The following is a 25,615-nucleotide window of genomic DNA, read 5'->3' as shown; positions in this document are numbered from 1 at the left end:
TTCAGGAATGTAAGCAAAGCCCCCCAAAGGGAAAAAAACACAAGGCATATGTAATAATACTGGAGCCTACTGGAGCCTAACAATGAACACAGGGCCCAACAGAGGGAGACACTGAGTAATAATGGCTAAAAGAATGACATGAGTGGGGCACCTGGGTATCTCAGTGGGTTAAAGCCCCTGCCTTCGGGTGAGGTCATGATCCCAGGATCCCGGGATTGAGCCCCACATCAGACTCAGGGAGCTTGCTTCCCCCGCCACCCCCGGCCTGCCTCTCTGCCTACTTGTGATTTCTGTCTGCCAAATAAACAAAAGAAAAAAAAAAAAAAAGAATAACATGAGTCTGCGTGTGTGTGTGTGTGTGGGGGGGTGCTGTATGTCTGGGTGATGGGGTTGGAAGTAGGAAAAACTTAACTGAATAGTGATACCCATCCAGGCATGGGAGACCTCGAAGACCTATGTGGATGCCAGAGCCACAGGCTCTGTGAGAAATGGGGAGGAGTGAAGTTTTCTGAGCAAGGGGGTATGCCATGCTGGTTGCATTGGCTTTCAGATTTCTATATAGCAGGTAAGGGGGACAGGGAGGTGTGAAGGGGGGCCATGTGGGGTTCAAGGGGGTCATTAATAGAAATCAGACACTCAAAGTAGAGAGGGAGGAGCTCAGAGGGGGGGGTCTCCTTCCCTGGCATAGGCTGATGGATGTTACTAAAAATCCAAGGCACGTGAGGTGTGACCAAAATGCAGCATTTGGGGTTTGTACTCAGATAAGTCCTATCAATGTGAATGATACCTACATATCTGTAGTTACCGTGGAAGCTACACACTGTCTTTGGTGGTTAAAAAGATCTGCCAATGTAAGAAAACCACATTTACTTTGTGGCTCTGTAGCCAATTAAATATGGACATAGATTTGTTGACCTTCTCCCATGGAGAGCTGGAGTCTATGGCTCCTGTCCTCGCATTCTGGGAGGGGCTTTGTAGCTGCTCTGATCAGTTACCCAGCTCAGGTCCAGCAGCTTCTGCTTCTTGCTTCTTAAGACACCCCTTCAGGAGGAGGCTAGCCACGAACAAAGATATCTCTTGGACCTAAGTCCACCATGCAGCCAGGAAACCCAAGCTAGCCATGGGGAAAGGCCACACAAACTCAGCAATGCCCAGACACCCTCAAGCTATTCCAGTGGTCCAGGCCCCACAAGAGACATGAAGAGTGAAGACACCATGTTGCATGCCCAGGTGCGTTGAGCTTTCAGATGGTCCAGCCCTGGCCAACCTCTGACGGTAACTGCAGGGAAGACCTCAAGTGAGAACCTGGCAGAGCCTGGTCTAGCCACAGAGCCAGAGTGATAGTGATAGATTGTGGTTCTAAGCCACTAGGTTTTGAAGCTATTTGTTACATAACAACAGCTCACTGGGACAGGCGCTAACAGAAATGTGAAATGAGAAGAGCCCCGAATCTTCCAACACTGGGGCATCCTTGAAATGAGGGTCTAGCCTCTCAGAGACGATTTGAAAAGCAATATTCATTTACAAGTATATGTTGTAACTTTTAAAAATGTTTGCTTTACCATATAATCACATAAAGGCAAGGCTGTTGGTTTCATTTATAGTCAAAAGCAAACACACATAGACAGAACATGCATTCGCCAAGCCAGACACGCTGATGCCATGAAATTTACAAAGAAGAAATGAAATTTACAAAGAAGAAATGATGCCAGCCGTTAACCTGTGCCACACCCCACGCTTAGCACTCTTTCTCCTCACTTGCTCCTAGGAAAGACTGCTCTCTCCATTTTATAAATGCGGAAACAAAAGCTCAGAGAGATTGAGTAACTTGCCCAAAGTCTCAAAGACAGCAAACAGCAGAGACTGCGTACCGACCCATCTGCTTGACTCTAAGACTCATACTTTTAACGTTAACTTCTGACTCCATTCTGAAGTATACTATCTGTAGGGGAAGGATCATTTTTTTTCCTCCAAACTGTCACAACCTGATACTTTTATATTTCCATTCCCAAGCATCTGGGCAAAGCCTGATTGCTGTAAGAGATGCTAAATGCTGACCAGCTAGTTCCATACACATCTCATCAGTACCTGGTAATGAACCATGTGCAGATATGCATAGACTCAGGACCACACTTTGAGGAAGAATCCACTAAGTGATCTTTCTAGTCCTATCCCGGAGCACATGCTTCAAACTGTGATGCCCACTCTGTAGATCTAGAGCCTAGTTCCAGGATTCGACATTTCTATTAGAAATTAGAAAACCACCCTCAATGACCGCTTTTCTGTCATCGCCCCAACTGAGCACACTGAATACAACTCTGACGCCAACCTCTGAAGTTAGTATGGTGCTCAGGAGTTAAGGACTCAGGCCCAGAAGACTGCCTCTGCTTCAGACGGCAGCCTTAAGGAGGAGGCTTATGAGCTCCCTGCTCTTATGAGCATTTGGCTAGCAATCTGGGATGCTCCCGGGTTCCATAATCAGCCAGGATGAACTCAGAAATGCCCTACACTAATGACTACTGGGTTTTCAGGAAGGTATACAGGTAGTTTGAGGTCTCGGGGGGTGGGTCCCAAACAGAGAATCTCTGCCCTCTGTCTTCGGTGGCAGGGAACTTCCCCCTCTCCCGAACATCCCTGTGTTCATGAAACACAATCTCCACCCAACCTTGGCATTCAGAGCTTTTCCTGGGGTTCCATTTGCTAGGCATGACTGATTAAATCACTGATTTAACCATGTGATGACTTCAGTCCCCAGTCTGGGCCTTTCTGGTGACCATTCTGGGGATCAGTCCCCATCCTGAAGCCAAGCAGAGACCCACCAAGAGTCACCTCATGAACATAACAAAAACACTCATGTCACTCAGGAAATGACCAGAGTTTTAAAAGCTCCTGCCAGGAACTGAGGACAAAGACCAGAGAAATGATTATACCAGCAAGGCTGTAGTTGCTAATTTAAAAGGCAGTCTTTTTGCTTCTGGCTAGAAATCCTTATTACTTGGTTGCTCCATACTGAGCAACAGCTCTGGGTGCTTACTTGGTGGATTATTAAAGAATGGGGAGTGGAGGTTCTTTGTGGGGCATTTGCTGGAGGGACTATTTTTAAAATGCAGAGTCAGGAGGAAAGGGGTGTGTACCAGGTTGCTGGGGGTGCGACGATGAAGAGGAAGCCTGGATCCTTGGCGGATGACCTGGAAACCTCTGGCCTTTGGGATCAGAACTGAGAGTTCTGACCTTCCCCTGCAGCCCCAACCGCCAGATGACAGATGACACTTGGCTGTTTCAAAGCAACAGAGTGGAAACATCAGACATACAGACCCCATTATACAGAAATGCCTAGTTCCCAATGGAAGCAGCCGAAGACTTGTTTTTCTGTGGGGAGATGACAGACTTGAATGGGAGGGAGTGAGGCAGTCTGGAGAAAAGGAAAGCCTAAAAGGAAAAGCAGGAGAGGAGCTGCAATGGGGCCAGGAGTCTAGGGCAGATTTGGTTCTCTCTGCCCACTTTTTTGGGGATTAGAAGGCTGGGATCTGTGAAACCCTCTGAGCACTGTGAAAGCAATAGGGATCCCAAAAGCAATAATGAGGATTTTTCATTAGGTAAGATTTTGTGGCTTTTGATGCACAGTAATAATAGAAAGGAGTGGGATCCCTGTCTCAATTATGATTAAGCTGAACTTCTAATAATCCAGAAGCCTTCCCCGCAACTTCCGTCGCTGCAAACCTTCTGCTGCCAATTAAGGGAACATTCTCCAAAATGATTAAACACAAGGCGAGAGCAAATCCTCTGCCAGCAAAATGCTACAGAAATCATTTTACGTATCATTGGTCCCGTCATCGGCATCTTTACAAAAACTCAGGTTAGAGAGAGAAATGGAGGATATGGTCAGTGTCAGATCCATTGGTCATTCTTGTCCTTAAAAGAACCAGATAGCCTAATAAGAAGAGATGTTCAGCTAAGAAACAGAAAAAGAAAAAAAAAAAAAAACACATTTTCCCCCTCTAATGTGGTGTATCTGAAATATTATAATGATCCAGTTTAAGCTCATTGTTCTATTTCATCGTTAGCTGTGTGATATAAATTGCATCAGGGAGACATAAGACATGCATCAGGTGAGTCACCTGTCCCCAGATGCCAATGACAATGTGCTCCCTGATCTCATGTTCATGTATGCTTTGTCGGGGCTAGTTTAAGTGACTGGGGCAGTGGAGTGCTTGCCAGTTTTCCCCTGGGAAGACAACTGGCAAGATTATAACCACAGTCTGTGTGTGTGATGTGGCCTTCTCTTCTCTCCACGGCGATGCTAACACTAGTACCTGGCCGTGCTAAGGTTTGCATTCTAAGCAGATGGATATTTTCTGCCTCCTTGAACTACTGTTTGTCTATTCCCACTTCTGTCCCATTTTCTGTGGCCTTTCGAGCCATGCCTCTAGGAAACCTATATGGGAACACTAAAGCGATGAACCCTGATGCAATGAAAAAATGACCCACGGCCAGAAATTATTTTGAAATAAATTATTTCAGAATTTATCTTCTGAAATTATTTTGATTGTCCTACTTGCTAAGGAATTTCAGTGCCTCTTAGATATTAATTCTCAAATGAATGAGTCACTTTTCTGCATGGATGTCCAAAATAATACAAAAGAGTGTTAACTCTCCTTGAAATTGTTCAGAGAGACATCACATTTTCCAAAAGGTACCATTTATTACAAGTCGTCAGGTGGAATTGCAAAGTGTAAGCCACAGGAGAACCTGACGACAGTGCAGCAAAGGGTTAATACACCAGTGTCTCATTTTGTTCAAGGGGAAAGAGAAGTTGATTCTGGCCTCTGCCACTTGAACGACGTCCCTCTTATGCCTGGAGGTTCACAGGCTGGCTCCCTGGTTTTCCTGAATGGAGAGTATTTTTTTTTAACCCACTTTGATGGATGTGTGTGTTACAGCTGCCATCTGGCCGGGGTTTTCTGTTGGTCTGAGAAACGCTCGTGTCTCTTTTTTGGTGTAGAAGTTGTCTAAAGGATCTTAAATCTAAGTATTTACTTGAACATTGATATAATAAAGAAGATTTAGTCTGTGAGCTATAGTGAGACATTCATGTGTCTTAATAGACTTCAGGAGTCATTTTCTCCCCAGATTCATTTTTCTAAAATTAGTTTTTGTCACACACCCAAGAAAACACTCTTCATCCTTCAGAAGAGGGAGGGGACGTCCCCAGCTGGAATGCCTCTCTGTCTCTTCACAGCCCCATCAGCTCCTTTCACAAATAATCCCTTTTCTTTCCTTTTCTCATTTTCTGTGAATGTGAGCTAGTGAGCTAGCATCCAGGCTGCCGTGTGCAGAACTCCAAGATGCCCCCCTCCCGCCTTAATTCTCTCCGGGATTGGTTTCAGCCCATTCTTAAGCTAATGTCCAGAAGAACAGAAAGAAGGAGGTCAGCCCAGTCAGTAGGGCTGGGTGGTGGAGGGCTGCCCGGCCTTTTAATGGGTCCTGGAGGATCGGTGGCTTCATTGTCCCAGAAGAGAGCACTGGGAGCCCCGAGGGCAAGGTGGCCTGGCTCAGGCAACATCTCCTCATGACCGGAACAGGGGTAGCCATCCGCTGTGCGAAGAGGGACACTGTTCCGTGAGGGCTGGCCAACTCACATGAGCTTGCTTGGCCAAGGCCTGAGTTTAAAACACCAGTGGCGTGGCTTCTTGTTGAATGTCAAATTTGGAAGCTTGAATAATCTTGGGAACAGCGGGGGCTAGTTGAGGGTGGGACCATATCACTTTCAGCCTGTGTTCCCAGCAAACAGTGGAGGTGGTTCCATGGAAGGATCCCGACGAATATTTTAAATAAATGAAATGAATGACTACAATTCATAAAACAAAATAAGTGAGACTGCCTGGAGAGGGCTCCTGGCTGGGCTCAAAGGGAGGGGATGCACGGCTTGCGAGCCTTCCCAGGCCAGCGGGGGTGTGTGTGTGTGGAGAGGTGCAGCAAATGTAAGCAGTGGTCATATGGTTAGGTTATCTCAAGGAACAGCAGTCAGGAGCAGTCGGGGAGATGGAATGAACCAGCAGCAGCGGTTTCAGATGCCTGCCCCACGCCAGGCACTATACCAAGTGCCTCCTCTGTGCAGTCTCATTGTTAATTCTGCATTCCCAGTGTAATCTTTACCTTAAACTCCCTAGTAAATGTTATTATTCTCCTTCAGTATATGGAGAAACGGAAGCTCTAAGTGGTCCGCTTCATGCACCTTGTTCCAGAACCCCCGTCTTTTTGTACTAACTAGATCACAAAACCAGGGGACGCTGCACCGTGCTTGAAATTTTTTATTTGATTTTATTCTTCAGTGCTCCAGCAGTCAATGCTTACGTACCACACCCAGTGCTGGAGATTTTAATGAGATTCTTTTTCTTTCGGCCATAAAGTACTATGCCAAATTTCGGGCTAGCTCCCTACTCTGACTCGGCAGCACGATCCCCTAACATCCCATCTTCCCTAACATGTTTTTTAACGCTGGAGAAATTGATCTTCCCAGTTAGGCCTTGGAATCCACACCTCCCCAGAATTCACCTGCTGGGCAGTCACCAGAGACAGCTTAGCCTTGGCGGGCCAACTGAGTGGATTTTGCCCAGTCAGAATAGGGTGCCAATTCACTAACATTTCCAGTGAGGCCACAGGTGTGAAGGTCCAGGATCTCAAGGAATCTGTCATCTTGGTAGGAAGACCATAATTCTGACTGCATGGTTCTCTGTCCCAGGACAGGTGGCTGTACAGAGGAGCGATACAGATGAAAGTAATCATAGGTTACTTTAAAGAGGAGGGGGACGAGGGTTGGACACTGAAGCCCACATGGGTATGAAAGGGACTTAGTCATTTCCAACAGTGGCACAACTGGGTTAAGTGTGCCTGGGGTGGGAATTTGCAGGGTGCAAAGTCAGGTAAACAGGAATGGCTCAGGAAGACTATCGTATTCTCTTTCTGGGTGAATCATTTCAGCAACAGAGATTTTTCCTCAAGTAGTAGGGCAGATGGGAAATAGTTTAAAAGGCAAGGATGCACATATGTGAGCCACTCTGGGCAGCTTTTAGCTTTCAGAACTTTCTGGAATGAGGTGGCAGGTGCTGTTGGGGCAGAGGGAGGTGGAAATGATTCCAGACGTCTATTATTGGTCCTACAGAGACAACACAAGCTGCCTACTAGCGAGGGTCTGCTGGCTTCCTGAAACAGCATTCATCTGCTTTGGACACAGTGGCCTGTTTGTTTTACGATAATTAACATTCAAATATTTACACTTTACACCAATAATATGCCAAGGCTCATGATTGAAGCTGTAAATTGGCTTCAGCAGTGATGTTTAATAGTCACAAAGATGAGATATTGCCTACCTGCCACTGAGATTTGAAAGTTCTACCCTGTTCCCACAAACATAAAGTGGGCTTCCAGGTAAAAGTGTAGGTGGTCCGCAGGTGGTTCTTATAGGGGACTTCGGTACGACCCAGCCCGAGAGGGGCCAGAGCTTCAGTGTGGGCTGGCAGGGGACGCGTGTGTGATGGCAAGGGAGAGCCGACACCACTCAGGGGACAAGTCAGCCACCATCTCCGGCTTACCCAGTGTTGCAGGGTGATACTGACAGCTCTACCCATGAGGAAGGCAGGCGATGTACGGTTGACCTGGAAGCCCTGCAGTCTGACAGCCTGTTCAGATGCTTTGCCAGCTGTGTTATTCCAGTTCAACCCTTTGAGCCTCAGTTCCTCATCCAATCTGAGTCATCACACTGCTGAGATGCTCACAGCTCTGTGAAATGAATGAGTAAGGCTCTGCGTGCGAAGTGACTGGCCCCGTGCCTGGCCCGAAATGAAAGCCACACAAATATGATTTTTCAATCCCGGCTCTTAGAGTCTGTAAAAGTAAAAAAGTGGTATAACCAGCATGGACTTCACTGTATGAGTATTGGCCTCATGAGTATACACTTGAAACTCACCGGTAGGCAACCCTCTCTTTACATGGTCCCAAATGGACGTGCCCTTGTTTTGATCAACACCAGCACCTGATTCAAGCTAATAAGAACGGAATAAACCCAGTCTCCACAGAGACCTCTCTCTGCTGTCTCAGTCCCATTCAGTTAGGGACCGGATGCCCGAGAATTATCTTCTAATGGTTCATCGTGTTACCTTATTTTAATTTCCATTGCTATAATTCAATGAATATTTATAGACCTAATGTCAGGCTGACTATATAACTTATGATACTTGGGCCTTGGGGGAACTGGATGAAGTTCTTGGGGAAAGTAAGATTTAAATTCTTGAACCTCAAAAGCATGGAGTAGATTCAAAGTCCAACATGTCTCTTCAGTCCAGACAATGGGGCTGGCTCTCACAAGAGCCCAGGAAGAAAGAGCGCTTAGAAGAAACCCCCTTTCAGAAAACTTCAAAGGCCCCGCGGGGCACTTGTTTTGCCCATCAGGGGAAATAAAGTGTTTTCTGTGGCAAGAGCCACATCTTAACAAATCACAAAAATAAAAAAGGCTAACTGCTTTAGATCCATCTCCATAGATCAGCACCAGGAGATCTCAAGTGGAAAGTTGGGGGGAAAACACAGAAGCTCCCGAAGCCAACTCACGAGAGATTTTAAAATGCCCGTACAACCTCAGCTAGCAGCTACCTCTGAGGAAGAAGGACCGAGATTTGGAGGAGTGGGAGGGACAGAGAACACTCGCATCGTTGCTCAAAAATGTCCTTTCTTATAATGAAAAGATCCAAAGTAGTAGGGCAGAATATTAATAAATACTAAATCCGAGTATATAAACTCACTTCTTATGTATTCTCTGTGTTTTTTTAAAAGATTTTATTTATCTGGGAGAGAGCGAGAGCAAGAGAGAGAGAAAGAGAGGGGAGCTAGCGTGCACAGGGATGGGGAGGGGCAGCTGGAGAGAGAGAGGCAGAAAATCTCCAGCAGATTCCACACCCAGTGCAGAGCCCAAAACAGGGCTTGATCTCATGACCCTGAGATCATGACCTGAGCTGCAACCAAGAGTCGGATGCTTAAGCAGCTGAGCCACCCAGGTGCGCCTGTATTGTCTCTCTCTCTCTCTGAACAGATTTAAACATAGCAATTTTACACGTAATGAATGTTGAAAAATAGACGTTGTTAAAAGACTTGTAAAAATAAGAAAGAGAAATCATTAACTGTGTTTATATTTACATCTCTATTTCCTAATCTCTTTGGCTAATAATTCCTGCTTACTCTCTTCACACAAAATATAAATCTAACATTTAGATTCTACAACTGGATTCCAGCTTGGTTAAGACTCTCATGTGACACTATCATCAATCCAGAAAAGAATAACTTACAGTTAGAGTGATTTATGAAAGCACAGAAAAGCACTGAGATTCTAGCCCTCACTCTTTCCAGGTATGTCATTTGGGGCAAGTTACTTTACCTTTTGGATTCTCAGCTTCATCATATGAAGCTGAAAATAATCCCAACTTTAACAGGTTGATACAGAATAATATATCTTAATGAGAAAATGCCAACAAAGTTTCAATTGTTGTTACCATTAAGTAGTACCTAAAAATAGCTATTCCATGTGGCCCCAGGCTCTGTGTTAAGCACTGATGGGTGCCATCTTACTGACTGTCTCTGAGTCCTGTGTCGGTTAAGCTGAGGGACATCTCCAGAACAACATCTCTGATCTCTGCTTCCCCTCTTGATTTTCCCACATAGAAGGAGTTCTCAGCCTACTGAGAAATAGGGGTCATGGTATGAATCTCTGTAGGTCAAACTGAGTTGGCCTTAAGTCTAGATTTGGTAGTGTTGGGAAGAAAGGTGGGGGATTGATAATTCAAAGTATTCTCCACACCAAGGTCACAAATTACACATGGCTCTCAGTAATGCCCATAATAATTTAACCTCCAATTTGTCTGACATTCGTGATATCTTCTAAAGCACGGAACAGTTATAATTTGTATGTCTCAAACTTATGACCTGGTGAATCCCGTTATATGGATGAGAGATATGAATCACACTGAAGTTACTTAAAAGTCCCACTGTTAGCATGTGTTGGAGTCAGGACAGTACCTGGTTAAATTGTAGGCCGTCCAAATGAGGACATGAGGATAATGGTTGCTCTCCTTACCTGCCAGGGTTATAAAAAATACTCAAGAAAAATGCGTTAGTAGGATCCTTAAAATTAGATGTCCTACAAATTCATTGTTTTCATGATATAATTATGAATATATAGATTCCATTATTTTTTTTTAAAGATTTTATTTATTTATTTTTCAGGGAGAGAGAGGAAGAGAGAGGGAGCAAGCGATCACAGGCAGAGTGGCAGGCAGAAGCAGAGGGAGAAGCAGGTTCCCTGCCAAGCAAGGAGCCCGATGTGGGACTCGATCGGGACGCGGGGATCATGACCTGAGCTGAATGCAGCCGCTTAACCAACTTAGCCACCCAGGCATCCCTATAGATTCCATTATTATATCAAAGTTATCTTAGATGATTTTTTTGTCCCATAAAATTGTGTAAATCAAAAAGATGATTCCATTATATATATTAAAAAAAAAAAAATCACCCTGCCAGGGAAAATTGTAGATGGTGACTATTTTTCCAATAGTTTGCTTTGTAAGGCTATTTAGTGGCTTTACTAATGCGGCCTTAACACTGTTGAAATTTGGCTTTAAGAATGGAACTTTTAAAACGTTATTAAGAGAAAGTGCCAAATTGTTAATACCCAAACACCAAGTTCCTAACGATGGGACGCATTTTCCACCAGAGTAAGAGGATAAGGCAGACTGTCCTCAAAATGCATGAACTTTTATATTAAAACACATACATGTACCCATTATGGAGTCAAATACAAAATCAACTTGAAGATTTAATAGAAAACATGAGACTTCAAAGAAATTTCTCGGTGCGGAGCTTTCAACACTGTCCTCTGAACTTCTGAAGCTTGATTGCCTGTTCCCTTAAAGGTAAGATCTGAGCTGCTGGGATGAAATGGGCACGTAAGGGCCCCAGCGCCCTGAAGACTAACCTAGGAAAAGTTCAAATGTTTCCTCTCTAGTATGCTTCTCTAGTTGCATTTTTTTAAGTCTGTAGAAAATTTCCATATTATGAAATGATTTCTGAGGTTTCTAATTATGAGGTTTGGTTCACCCTTAGAATATGCTCGAAGAGCCAGAACACCGCAGTCACAACCACTAAATCACGGTTCCCCTGCGAACAGCAGCACAGATGCATTCTGTACCTATGAGCCTGCGCATGTAGGCGCACAGCCCTGGTCTTCCGTCACTGCACTCATTCATACATTCCATAGATAACTGAGCATCTACTACCTTCTACTGTGTCTACTATGCGGAGCAAATCAAATATTGCCTGACCCCCATCGAGCTTACCGTATGGGAAGGACAAAAGTCAGGTATACCAGTCTTGTACTATGTTGTGCAGTCTTAACTGGATTTTTTTTTTTTAACCACATTCCCTTTTACCCCACGACCTTCCTCCATTCACCAAGATACAGAGAAGACCTCCCAGGTCTAAAGGAAAACTGTTGAAAAGGAACCAGAGGCGGTGATGTCAATTCTTGCCTTTAAAGTTCAAAAACATGGGGCACCTGGGTGGCTCATTCAGTTAAGCCTGTGACTCTTGATTTCTGCTCAGGCATGGAGCCTGCTTAAGCTTCTCTCTGTCCCTCTGCCCCTCCCCATGCTCTCTCTCTAAAATAAATAATTAATAATAAATAAGTAAATAAATAAAATATAAAGTTCCAAAGCTATATTTCAACGGGTGGGGAGGGCAGGACAAAAACTGGGAAGAATACTTGCTGACCCAGTTTTTTCTTGCCCAAAGGGAGAATGAAAAGATCTCCTGGCTGATGGAAAAGGAGAGTGGGAACTGAAACAGAGCAACTGGCCACTGGCCAGGGCCCTGAAGATGGTTCTAATGTCAATGCTAAGAGGAAGAAGACAGCAGAGCTCAAGGTTAGTTTGTAGAAGAGATCTTCCCGCACTCTTACCTCCAACCTCAGGCTGTGGAGGTAGCACAGGGATGGCTGTGGGAACCCGAGTTTTCTGCACCCAGAATGGCAGGAAAAAAACCCTCTGTGTCCCCCAAAGTAAAGCGAATCCACAGACACAGAGGGGACATGTAGCATGGGCAGGGGGACAAAGGGGGACAATAGAGAGCACCGTCCTGTAATGAACTATAAGGCAGAAGGCCAGGCAGCTAATTCAGTGCCCAGGCCAAAATGCATGAACCTGGATGCTAAGGACTAGACGGTTTCCCTGAGGTCAGGAAGCTAAGTCGTGGAGGGAGGGCCCTAAATTAAGAACCTTTGTTAACGTCAACTTTGGTTAATTTAATTAACTAGAAAAGGTTAGTTAAATCGGCAGTTAGATTTTTCCAACGCTGAGTGGTATAAGGTCTCAAAATACAGCTTAAGTTGAATTGAGATAAGTTGCATTTCTGGAACACTTCTGGATGTGGACTGAGAGTAGACACCTGCTACATAAGCTAGAAGCGTGCTACATTTTCTCCCTCCCGATGCTGCCCACAGTTATATCATCATGTTGACGTCTCTGAACTGCAAACCCATGCAACCAACTACTTGTGTGACAGCTCCCTTTCAGTTTTCCTAGCAATCTCAGACTTCACGGGGCCAAGCCAGACACTCATTACTCCCTTTTCATCCCTTAGCCTTTCTCCATCCAGTAAATGGCAGGCCTTTCCCCAGGTGCTTAAGTCAAAGAATTTGGTGTTATTTTTGCTGCTTCTTTCTACTTAAACCTATACCCAGTTCCAACCACCAGCCCTAACCTGACATAGACAGCCATAACCCTAAAAAATACCTACACTCGCACAAGCAGTTGCCTTCCCTACTGCCCCAAAGTGGTCCAAGCCACCTGTCACCAGCACCAGTGCAACGACCCTGGGACCCGTCTTCCTGCTTCCACCCTGCCTGCTCTCTGTGGATGCTCCAGGAGGCTGAGTGAAACTCTTTGAGGGGGAATTAATTCCCACAGACTTGCTGGGTCCCTGTTGTCAATTTTCTCTTCCCTTCACGTACCTGGTGTGTCCCCACTTATCTCGCTACCTCATTTCCTACCACTGGTCCTTCGCCTTCCTCCCTCCCCATGGTCCCTGGGACATCCTGTTCGCTCAGCTTCCACCTGCTGTAGGGCCTGTGTCCAGGCCCTTCCTGCTGCCTGGGACCATCCTCTAGAATCTGACTGTCGCCCTCCTGGCTTTATTAAGGTCTCAGCTCTATTCAGAAGGGCTTTCCCTGCAAAACTCCCTTGACTTCACTCAGCTGCCTTTATCTTCACTTCTGGTACACCTCACTGCTTGATATGTTGTATGTTTAGTGCTTTTCTTCTCCAACAGCCCCTAAGCTCCAGGAGGAGGACCCATCTTTCCTCAGACCTTAGATAGTACCTGGCACATAGTCAGGGCTTGGCCATTCCAGGAACGAGATGGGGAAGGAATTGAGGGACTGTAAGACACAAGACTTTGGGGCATAATTTAGGCTGAGGAGACTGGGCAGGTCATGTGGAGGCAGGGACATTTAAACTGAAAAGAAACGGACAGTGAGAAGTTACGTACTGGGGGGCTGGGCGCCTTTCAAGAGGAGGGACAGGAGCTGGGAGCAATAGAGCAGGTGGGAATTTGCACATCTGTACTGTAATTTGGCTGAGTGCATAAATGTACAATAGATCCTCTTTACAAAGATCAAACCACTTGTTACTTAATCTGCAAACACACCGTGAGACGGAAATGCTGGCTTCTATAAAATATACTATCCAGAACGTGTGAGAAACACTATAATTTTAATGTCTTTATCACACATAATGACATAAATAAAAAGCAGTGGGTTTCAGCCTCCCCATGAGAGCTCCGTAAAAACCTTCTTTCACAGACAGTTTTAGCTGAGACTCAACCACATGCAGTTGGATATGGGTTCTGGAAGTTTACTTTGTGACGGATGGAACTAGGTAGGAAGAAGAGAGAAACATGGAAATAATAATATGCCCACATCCACCCAGGCTTGAGGGATCGCACAAAACTTTGGAAAGGCCTCATTAGGACCACTAATGAGGAACCACTGCCAATGCTGGAAACTCAGACCTTCCCTGTAGAGGGGCCAGGTCCCACTCCTGAAATGTCAGGGACAGTAAAGGAAGGAGGGACGGAAGGGTGAATCCAGAGTCATGGTGGAATCATCAGAACGTGACCTCAAAGCGACCAGGATGACACAGGACCACAGTGCATCAAAGCCGATGAAGGAGGCTATCTGAAGACTGTGTGTCTCTGGGTTGGCACCATGAATCATAAATCATTCTGATGAATTCTAGAGCCCAATATCTATGCTAAACAGTGCCCTGTTATCTAACACCGCCCCGCATCCTCCCCAGCCTCTTTTCCTTCTGGCTCTAATTCTTCTCTGGTCTTCAAAAAGCCCTTTTATCTAATTTGTAAATAAGTCATGGCTAGGTGGCTTCTCACCTGCCCTTGGTGGGGACACACACACACACACACACACACACACACACAAAATGCATGTGTTAAACCTTTATTGTATGTTCAGATACTGTGTTATGTGGTAGAGATTAAAAGAACAATGAAACTCAGTCTTCTCCTTCATGATTCTATAATTTAATGGAAATAACTACTAAAGTTGTCTTCAGGGTACCTGTGTTAGCCAAGAGCATTTCACCATTAAAGAGAATTTATGTTTGCTTATTTTATTTCTTACTCTTATGAAAATATACAAACAGTACTACACTTAGGGTGTCTGTATCTAATTTCCATGCTGAGGAAATGAAAGCTCCGTAACGGGGGGGAAAAAAAAGAAAGACTGATCCAACACTTATTCACTCAACAAACATCTCTTATAAGGTACACATTCAGACATGAAATTATTAGTGACGGTACCATATATTCCACGAGGCTTAAATAAGATGCTCACACCAGGGTACCACAGCAATAAAGCCGTATGGATCTTTATGTTTTCCTTCACTCCACTGTGCATTTGCTCATTTTATCTCTGCTCTTGGCAAGATTTAAATAAAGGCTTTTTTTCCTTTGCTCTACAAATGTTTGCAGCAACTATATTCCACTGACTTAACAGCATTAACTATAGTACAAATATACGCGCTTCACATTGCTTTGGAAAAAGGAAAATGTTTATGATCTCTGTCACAGAAACACTGAATTCATCAGTCTAAAATTTATTTAAAATGTCAGATGTGTTCGATAAAAATCTATAGCACGAATTCATTTCTGAACAGTGTGGAATGATTACTTTGATTTAAAAGGAAAGAATATACCCTAAAGTAGGATCTGGGTCTCAGAATGTGAAGTTCACGTCAAGCCATGTGGGCGACGTAGGTCTACATCACATTGTGTGCTATGAAAGCATTTGTGACTTGGATGCTCCTCTCATTTTAGTAAGAATTGCAGTCCCGATTCTATAAGCGAATGAAATATCAGCTCTCTGTAGAAACATTGGAGAGGCATGTGCCAAAGAGTGTAATTTCACCCTGCTTTATGGCGCAGGCTTTAAAAAGAGGCAAGACATATAAGAAAACCGCATTTCTAGATGGAGACAGGGCAGTCAAGAAAAGTGACTGCACGTTAGAGTAAACAAATATTTGAGCTATTTTAAACCTAATTAATGCGACACATAAAATGCATTTCTGTTTTCCCCCAACCGCACAATGAGCAACTACAATAATAGAATCATGAGTTCATAGCTCACCATGTCAATGTTATTAGTCTTGGGAAAGCCAAAGAACATGAAATCAGTGGTGACATTTCCTCGCTCCATGCTGGAGACTCGAGTGCTTTCATAAGAACTGGGACATGCCTTACAAAGATGCCAACTTTCTCTTTTCACCAAGGAGGAACTCACGGTATGGTGAAATGAAGTGCATTGTGTTGCCAAGCTAGCTGGAGGCAAACTACTCACAATACATTCCTTGTCATCTAATGATACTGACTAGATCAGATCACGGATTTTACTTCTAGAACATTTTAAAGTTTACACCCGAACAGAACGCTGCAGAAATCAAGAAAGGAATCTGGAGAATAAAATGACTACATTGTAAATGTCTGTGGAATTGTTCCAATGGAGTCCAAAATACTCTGGAGAGCACAGGTGGTCCCCCATGAAAGGCACATTTCTGAGGTGGGCTGCAGAGCGGGTGAGCACAAGGTCACCCCTGGGCCCCCCACGGGCTCTGTGCTCCCAAGGGAGATACACTGGCAAGTCCCACGAAGTCTGGGTCCTCAGTTTGCTGATGGTGGGACCCCGCAGTGCTCGATTAACCTCTGCCATTCTCACTTCTCAAAACTCTATTCCAAGAAGAGCAATCAACTGCTCTGAACACCTCATAGGGTGAATGTGGGGATAGGCAGAGACTGGGTATGAGAGAAACGGGAAGCCAGAAGGGCTGTTATTATCATCACGTCTGTGAGCCTTCTTCCTGGTGGGGACAGCACAGGAACTACAGAACGAATGCCGGGGCAGCCTCGGAGTCTCTAGGGCTGCATTTTACAGGGGAAACTTCCCAGGTTCCACTGCCGACCTGCTGAACCAAAATCAGCCGGCAGGGCTTTGGAGCTGGCATTGTAGATGCATTCCCTGAGGCTACTCGTCCTTGCTCTTGGTGGTGCCAGGGATGCAGTGAGTGGGCATTGGGTGGTGAGTGAGCAGAAGCTGGGGAGACTGGGAAGTGCAGGTTCTGCATTCCAGGGGTGCTGCAGGAGGCAGTCTGGTAGAAATTCTCTGGGTTCCTTGCAGAGACTGGTCTGACCACAATCTCCTAATTCTGTCACACCAAACAAAGCCAACCTGCATGACACGTTAGACCCAGGGGTCACGCACATTCATCTACAGGTGTTTGAAGAGCCTCACCTTTTCAGAACCAGCTTTGGCCTTCCTCTCTGACATTCCCTCATTCCCTGCGCTTCCCCAGGATTTTGTACATATCCATTCCTCCCTCGGGCGGAACCTCTTCATGTATCTGTAAAGAACTTCTCAAACTCAACACCCAACAAACAAATAATCAAGTCAAAAAATGGGCAGAAGACATGAACAGATACTTCTCCAAAGAAGACATACAAATGGCTAACTGACTCATGGAAAAAATGTTCATCATCATTAGCCAGGGAAATTCAAATCAAAATTACATTGAGATACCACTTTACACCAGTTAGAATGGACAAAATTAACAAGACAGGAAATAACAAATGTTGGAGAGGGTGTGGAGAAAAGGGAACCCTCTCACACTGTTGGTGGGAATGCAAGATGGTTCAGTCACTTTGGAAAACAGTGTGGAGGTTTCTCAAAAAGTTAAAAATAGAGCTACCCTGTGACCCAGCAATTGTACCACTGGGTATTTACCCCAAAGATACAGATATAGTGAAAAGAAGGGTCATGTATACCCCAAAGTTCACAGCAGCAATGTCCACAATAGCCAAACTGTGGAAAGAGTAGAGAGAGACGTCAACAGACGGAGGGATAAAGAAGATATGGTCCATATATACACTGGAATACTACTCAGCCATCAGAAAGGATGAATACCCAACTTCTGTATCAACATGGATGGGACTGGAGGAGATCATGCTGAGTAAAATAAGTCAAACAGAGAAAGACAATTATCATATGGTTTCACTTACTTGTAGAACATAAGGAATAGCAAGGAGGACATTAGGAGAAGGAAGGGGAAAATGAAAGGGTGTAAATCGGAGAGGGAGATGAACCATGAAGGACTGTGGGCTCTGAGAAACAAACGGAGGGTTTTAGAGGGGAGAGGGGTGGGGGGATGGGCTGGATCAGTGATGGGTATTAAGGAGTGACGTATTGCAGGGAGCACTGGGTGTTATATGCAAACAATGATCTTGGAATAGTACGTCAAAAACCAATGCTGTATGGTATGGTGACGAACAACATTAAAAAAAAAAAAAAAGAACCTTATCGTGACCAATAGCTGACTTTAACGCTTGATGTGCACACGAATGAACAAAGAAAAAAATATGGATTCATTACAGTTACAAAAATATTACCATATAATTAGCAACACTATTTCCTTTTACAAAAGGCATTGGAATTTCCATTCTATAGGGAAAAGATAATGAACTACATTCAAATACTTCTCCAATATGTTTCTTCTGCTATTAACCATATCAATGTGGGTTAAGTTATTAAACCCCGGACCAGTTTCTTCAATTGCAAGACTAAGGTAACATCTTATAGCTTAGCCAGCCTTTAGGAGGATTTTAATTGACTTCTATGTGAAAATCAGTTAATGTACTGCGGGGCATGGGCGATTCAAGAATGATTCTCCCTTCCCTTTTTCCTTTTGCACACTTTCTAATTGGTTCTGCAGTGGTCTATAGTAGCCTACACAGCTCGTAACAAATTTCTGAAAGAAACTTCTATGCCAATTTCATTTCTACTTAGTAATGTGCCAATAAATGTCTAAAAGTTGGCTCTTGGGAAAGAGAAATGGTAAGTGGACAGCAGGTTTTCGGCAACTGCCCATTTCCTTGGTGGACATACCTCCGCCGTGGCCAGTTTTAAACTACTAAGGTGACATCAACAAACATAGAGCTGGGAAGAGATGCACAGTAGCTCATCGTGGGCTAGTATAGGCACCATCCAGACACAGCAGATGTAAACAACTTCGAGAGCAGAGGTGATAGGAAATAGAAATAATTAGGAAACGATGAGTGTTGAGAACGGACTACTTTTGTTTTCAACGTAGTTTAACAATTGGCTCACAATGGGGTGCCCGGAGGGCTCAGTGGGTTAAAGCCTCTGCCTTCAGCTCCGATTATGATCTCAGGGTCCTGGGATCAAACCCCACATTGGGCTCTCTGCTCAGTGGGGAGCCTGTTTCCCTTCCTCTCTCTCCGCCTGCCTCTTTGGCTGTTTGTGATCTCTGCCAAATAAATAAATAAAATCTCTAACAACAACAACAACAAAAAATTGGCTCACAAAATTCCTGAATATTCAGGAGCCAGCTCTCATACACTGTATCTTACCTCATCAAGAAAAAGTGGACTCTGGGGGTATTAATTCCAGGGCACTAGGTTTTTCAGATTATAGAAAGGGCTTTATTTAATTAATTCATTTTTAATGATTTATTTATTTATTTATTTGAGAGAGAGCATGCGTGTGCATGCATGGTGGGGGAGGGGCAGCAGGAGAGAGAGAGAGAGAATCTCCAGCAGACAGACTCCGCGCTGAGTGGGGAGCCAGCAATGGGGCTTGATGTTGGGATCTTGAGTTAGAATCAAGTTGGATTCCTAACTCACTGGCCCACTCAGGAGCCCCTAGAAGGCTTAATTATGCAAGACCCTTCAAAGAGATGTGGCAAGGGTATGCTTAGAGTTTCAAAGGTGACATATGGCTACAGAACAGTGCACATCTGTATGGGGCTGATATCGTGCTGGTGCATGAGTTCCGCCAGACAAGCCTGTCGGGAAAGAAAGCTGACAGTGTCCTGTGCACGGCCAGCACCCGGCCAGCATGCTGGTAATAACAAAACGGCTTTATTATCACTCTTCTTTCCATCATGTCCTTATTATACACATTTGCAAGTCTCTGTTTTTACCTTCTGTCTCTTCTGTTTAAGACACCGCACCACGACAAGTTTTAGTATCTGTGTCGGATGTCTGACACTCACTTTACCCAGCACAAAGCGCAGGCATAGAGAAAGGAAGCATGCTGCCCACAGGGACAGAGGTGTGGGGCTGGAAGCCGTGTTTCATGGTTTTATAAAACCACTTTGCTCTTCAAAGCCGTCAAGGCACATTTTATTTTCTTAGGCATCTGTACAGACACTGAATCATTTCAAAGAGATAATAAAATGTATTTGTGACTTATAATATTTTTTCCCGCCTGCTCAATTCTAGAAGTGTTGTTTCATGACTCCAGCTTGCCTCCTCACTAGCTTATCTCTCCAACAACAGAACTGTCCTGTTTGAAGATGGGGCGAAGTGGCTTAAGAATGAGCTTTTAGTAAAGGCATACCATGCACCAAGTGTGGTACTTCATAAACATTGAAACATGAATACAGCCTATGAGTTGGGTCATATTATTGCTTGATTTTATCATGAGAAACAGGTTCCTTGAGGTGAAAAATCCATTGGATGTCAGCCACCAGGGCCAGGCTCCCAGGCATGTGACTAGTGCCGTGCAATAGGTCTCCATGTTCTGAAGGACCGGGTCTGCATTCACATTCTCCTGCCACGGTCTTAAAGTTCTTAATAATAAATTTATCTTTTGGGGCGCCTGGGTGGCTCAGTGGGTTAAAGCCTCTGCCTTCGGCTCAGGTCATGATCCCAGGGTCCTGGGATCAAGCCCCACATCGGGCTCTCTGCTCAGCGGGGAGTCTGCTTCCTCCTCTCTCTCTGTCTGCCTCTCTGCCTACTTGTGATCTCCTGTCTGTCAGATAAATAAATAAAATCTTAAAAAAATAAATAAATAAATTTGTCTTTTGAGTCTGTGTATTTCAAGTAAAAACTGATGGGAACAGGGGACGATAGGACAACAGGAGCATGTGTGTGAGCAGAGCAGGTAGGGATAAAATGCGTGTGATACGAGTGTCCACCCTGCCTTCCCATGCCACTCACACACAGCATGCGTGATGCCCCGTGAGCCCACAATGCACAGGAGTTTAGCGCGACTCACAGTTAGGACACGGTAAGCGTGTTACCTCTGTGATTAAGTAGGGGAATCAGGCAGCCCCAAGCGGCCATGCTTTGCTAGAGCCAGAACTGGCTTCAGAAGCAAAAATAAGAAACACAGTGGACCAAGGGCCCTATCATGTCCTTTCTTACTTCCTTGGATGAACCATCTATCTATGCTAAAAATGATGGGTATAGAAAAGCCCTTCCTTCCTTGCTGGAAAGCTGAAGTGGGTAGAATGGATGTGGGTCATGAGGTGAAATGAAAACAGCTCAGGTCGTTCTGAGCTTTGTTTCCATTGTTCCGGTAAGAACGAAACACATAAGCACGTGTCACCAAGGACTGTACCTTATGTGATCTTGGCGATTCTGCACGGGTGCTGAATGCTCTCACGTTGGCATTTAAGACTGGCTTTGTGCAACAGAAAGATGAATGGTAAAATTTGTGCTGATCACTACATTTTAATTTTTCTTTACTTAGAAGATTAGAAACAGGGGCGCCTGGGTGGCTCAGTGGGTTAAGCCTCTGCCTTTGACTCAGGTCATGATCTCGGGGTCCTGGAATTGAGCCCCACATCGGGCTGTCTGCTTGCAGGGAGCCTGCTTTCTCCTCTCTCTCTGCCTGCCTCTCTGCCTACTTGTGATTTCTCTCTCTGTGTGTCAAATAAATAAATAAAATCGTAAAAAAAAAAAAAAGATTAGACACACCATGACAAGTCAAGACAGAGGAAAAAAGGGAAGGAAAGGAAAAAGTGTTTTGTTTTGATCCTGTTAAGGGCATTTGCTGCCCCCACCCCACCCCCCGCAGCCACATTTAAATGTCACATGGAGTCCCTCAGCCAGCTGTGGGGGTCACGTAGTGTGGTAGTGTGTAAGATGTGGCAGGTCAGGATCTGAACCTGGGCTGACTCCAGAGCTCTGCGCTTTGACAGTGTCTCAGTCAGCCTCTCATTAAAAGCAACAGGGTTCCCACAGTTTCAGAATATTTTTGTCATTATTCCATTGGTAGCAATCTGGATATCTGACAATTAATTGTTTATTCCCGTTGGCTTTTCTTTTTTTCTTCTTGTTTTCTCTCAATCATTTAGGCTGTATTTTCTCCATTCACTAGGCAAGTATTGTATTCACTCTGAGCCAGGAACACGTAACTATTATCCAACAGAGTCTCCACAATTTTAGAGACAAAGAGGGCGAAGTCATTTCTAAGAACCTTAATAAAAACAAATAAATGAGGAGTTTTATGTAACTTCAAAGTCCTTCTGCTTCTTTTCCCCAGTACTTAATTACCTCCATAACCAGAGGCTGCATTTTATGGCAAGTGCAATCCTTTAGGGGACTGGGCTGGTTAGGAAGGAGGAGGGTCCGAAATGAGCACTTGCTACTGAACAGGCATTCTAGTGCAGAGACAGCATGTTGGGTTGAACACCAAATGTAGATGAGAAGCAGCAGACTAAAATTTTGTGTGCCCGAGTCTCACGGTAAACTCAAAGTCAGGGAATTTCCACCCCAGGATCTTAAACCACCCCCCCACCCCACAAAACCACTTATTGGATTTAAGTTCCCTCAGCCAAAACCTACTTCAAAGAATAAGGTATTATATTATAGAAGAAGGAAATGCAATAGCAAAACCACCACCGCAACAACAAAAACCCCCAAACCTTTATGAAGGCTCATTAAGCAAGCGCCAAAAAAATTTGCTAGACCTGCAGCAAGCCCATGGCCTTTGACTATGGTGTTGTGGTTCTACTAATAACAGCCACAGGTGATGCCTTTGAGTCCAGGAGAGATATGTCAAAAAAGACCCAGATGATTTACTCTCATTTTACAAGGGAAGAAACTTAGGAACAAGAAGCAGAAGAACCCACAGACCTAAACCCAAAATGCAAAACTATAAAATGCCTAAAAGATAACACAGAAAACCGTGACAACCTTGGGGATGGAAAGGACTTGTTAAATACAACATGGAAGGCACCATCTAAGAAAGGAAGAGCTGATAAGCTGAACTTCATTAAAACAAACAGCTACGGCTCCCTGAAAGACGATCGCAAGAGGATGAGAAGCCAAGCCACAGACTGCGAGGAAATATTTGCAAAAGTCATACTTGATGAAGGACTGTGATCAAAATTAGACAAAGAATTCTTCAAACTCAATGGTAAGAAAGTAAAACACCTGATTAAAAGATAAGTGAACAACCTCAACAGACAACTCATCAAGGAAGATATACAGATGCCAAGTAAGTGTATGCAAAGATGCTCAAGCCCTCAGTCCTTACAGACACGCAAGTTAAAACCACCGCGAGATACCCATAAACAACCTATCAGAACTGCTGGAACACTGACGTCTCCAAGGGTGAGGAGCAACATGAGCTCTCCTTCATCGCTGGCAGGAATGCAAAAGCTGGACAGCCACCTTGGAAGACAGTTTGTCCGTTTCTTTGAAAACTAAACATACTCTTCCCATGTACTCTGGAAATCATGTCCCTTGGTATTTATTGGAAGGAACTGAAAACTCACGTCCACGCAAAAACCCGCACAGGAATGTTTATAGCAGTTTCCATCACAATTGCCCAAACTCCGGAGCCACCAAGTTGTCCCTCATTGGCTAAATGGGTGAATAATCTATTGGATAATATGGACAGATAAACTGTGGTAACCAGACAAAGGACTGTTATTCAGCACTAAAAAGAAAGGAACTCTCAACGCATAGAAGGACAAGGAGTAATCTTCAATGCTCTAACTACTAATGAAAGAAACCAGTCTGAACAGGTTACAAACTGTATGATTCCAATGATATGACATTCTGAAAAAGGCAAAACTATAGAAACAGTAGATCAGTGGTTGTGCTAGTTGGGGGAGGATATTTAAGGCAGAACAAATACTCTGTGTGGTCCTCCAACAGTGGGTTCACAGGAACACACATGTGTCCAAACCCCCAGAAGGTACTACCCCAGGAGTGTTCCCCAATGTGAACCACAAATTTGGGGTGACAGTATATGTCAGTGTGGGTTGACCAACTGTGGGGACTGCTGGTGGGGAAGGTTGTCTACTTGCAGGGGTAGGGGGGCTGGTGGGGGGATCTCTGTGTTCTATAAACCTAAACTGCTCTGGAGGTCTTAATGTCAAAAATGTAGAAATAAAAGAAAAGAGAATAATTCCTACAACCCCTCTCACCCACTGTCCCCCCACCCACCCACCCCAGCGCCAGCAAAGTGGAGGTCCTGGAATCTGAGGCTTGGTCAGTTGAGTTCAGGCCCATCTCTCTCCTCAGGCCACCCTCTATGGTTTACAAAGCACTTTCGCACAGTGCGTAACTCAGCACCATATGGGTTTTGGATTAAATATCCAATCCTGACCTCAGTTACACCGAAAATAAACTTTTCACAGGTCATAAATTTTTAGAACCTGCCATAATAAACGAAATATCTGTGTACAAGTCCCAGAGCAATGATAACTGTCCCGAAAACCTCCAGCCATGGTTCAGTAGCGCTTGCTGTTAATGCGCAAGTCCTGAAATCACGTGCCCCACAAAGAGATGGGAGCCCAGAAGCTGAGGAGAGGTGGGGAGAGAATCCCACAGGCAAAAAAATTATTGATCTATCATCAGTGTGGAGGTGGGGGCTTGAGAGACAGTCAGAATAAACCAACGGGTTTCTGTTTTTAGGAAGGAAATTTCTAACCTCAGAATGTACTTTTCTTCTATAAATTTCGGTCCCCATTTGTGTTCATTATGACCGAAGAGCATGAATTAGGGAGTGCAAAAGAAAAAAAAAATTTAAATACATTGTTCGTGGAAAGAACGCCATCACACACATTCCGTCCTGGGATTTGTCGTGAGATAAAAAGTGGATTGTGAGTGATCCATTGGTAGAGGGCAACAAGGCTGTGTCTAGCATGACAGAAACTTAGTTTATACACACCTGTCTAGAAGGAATTGGCTAGCCCCTGTGACACAAAGGTAAGTGAGAAAAACCTTACCTTTGGGGAGATGTGTGAAGGTGTGTGGGTGGTAACCAGAAGCCCAGGATGACAGCCACCGCAGGAGACGGAAGCAGCTGAGAAAGTCCAGGGGGAGGGGAATCGTGCCTCAGGGGACATCAGGGACTGCAAAGGCTCCTCTTTGGCAGGCAGGTGCGACCCCTGAGGGAGGGAGAGTACAGTTTGGATCTCTGGAAGCTCCCCTCCTGTACAGAACCTACCCGGGGGAGGGAGTCATGCCTCAGGGGACATCAGGGACTGCAAAGTCTCCTCTTGGGCAGGGGGGTGCAGCCCCTGAGGGAGGGAGAGTACAGTTTGGATCTCTGGAAGCTTCCCTCCTCTACAGAACCTACGTCTTCTACTCACATATTCCAGGAAATACCAACCCCAGACAACTTTGGTAATTTCCTTCTGCAGACAGAAAACATATTTCGTCTCATTTCTTCACCTTGTTCTCCAGAAACCCCCAAACAGCAGTTGCCCTTTGAACTTCAGGATAACCTTGAAGCCTGCCCAAGAAGGGGGGCTTGGAGGTACCCTTTTCCTGCCTGTTTCCTGGGTTAGGGAGGGGAGAGGCTGAGAGGTGACACCGTGCAGAAGCCCTCCCGCTGCCTCCCTTCTCTGGGCAGGAGTGGGGTCTTCAAAGCTGTCAGTCAGACCCTTTCAGAACACTCAAGAACCCTGGGGAAGGAAGAAAGGATTTGTTTGCTTTTAAGCCCTTCTCATTAACTGATAGCTGAGGCTGCCCTTGGAGTCCAGCCAGGTAGGGGTCCAGCCATGCAAGGATGCAGGGCTGAAGCCCCCTCCCCCAGCTCCGTGGGGGTCCCGGCTCCCCCTCACACCTGTGCCTCACACCTTCCTGAGTAATGGCAGGACCGAAAAGAGGGCCCAGCTGTTTGTGAAGGCCCTCAGGGAGCTGACCTCTGTGTCCAGTCTCGTTCCACGTTACCTACTGCAGATAATGT

General features: G+C 45.0%; 1 protein-coding gene across 2 annotated transcripts in view; it reads right to left on the bottom strand.

The window, feature by feature from the left end:
* ST6GAL2 (ST6 beta-galactoside alpha-2,6-sialyltransferase 2) overlaps positions 1 to 25,615 on the bottom strand; it is an 80,717-nt gene that overhangs the window by 40,099 nt on the left and 15,003 nt on the right. The window lies entirely within an intron of this gene.

This window comes from Mustela lutreola, chromosome 9 (genome assembly GCF_030435805.1).
Source record: "Mustela lutreola isolate mMusLut2 chromosome 9, mMusLut2.pri, whole genome shotgun sequence".
NCBI classification, from domain to species: domain Eukaryota; kingdom Metazoa; phylum Chordata; class Mammalia; order Carnivora; family Mustelidae; genus Mustela; species Mustela lutreola.
The sequence above is the reverse complement of the archived record's forward strand: the minus strand, read 5'-3'. Positions and strand labels throughout refer to the sequence as shown.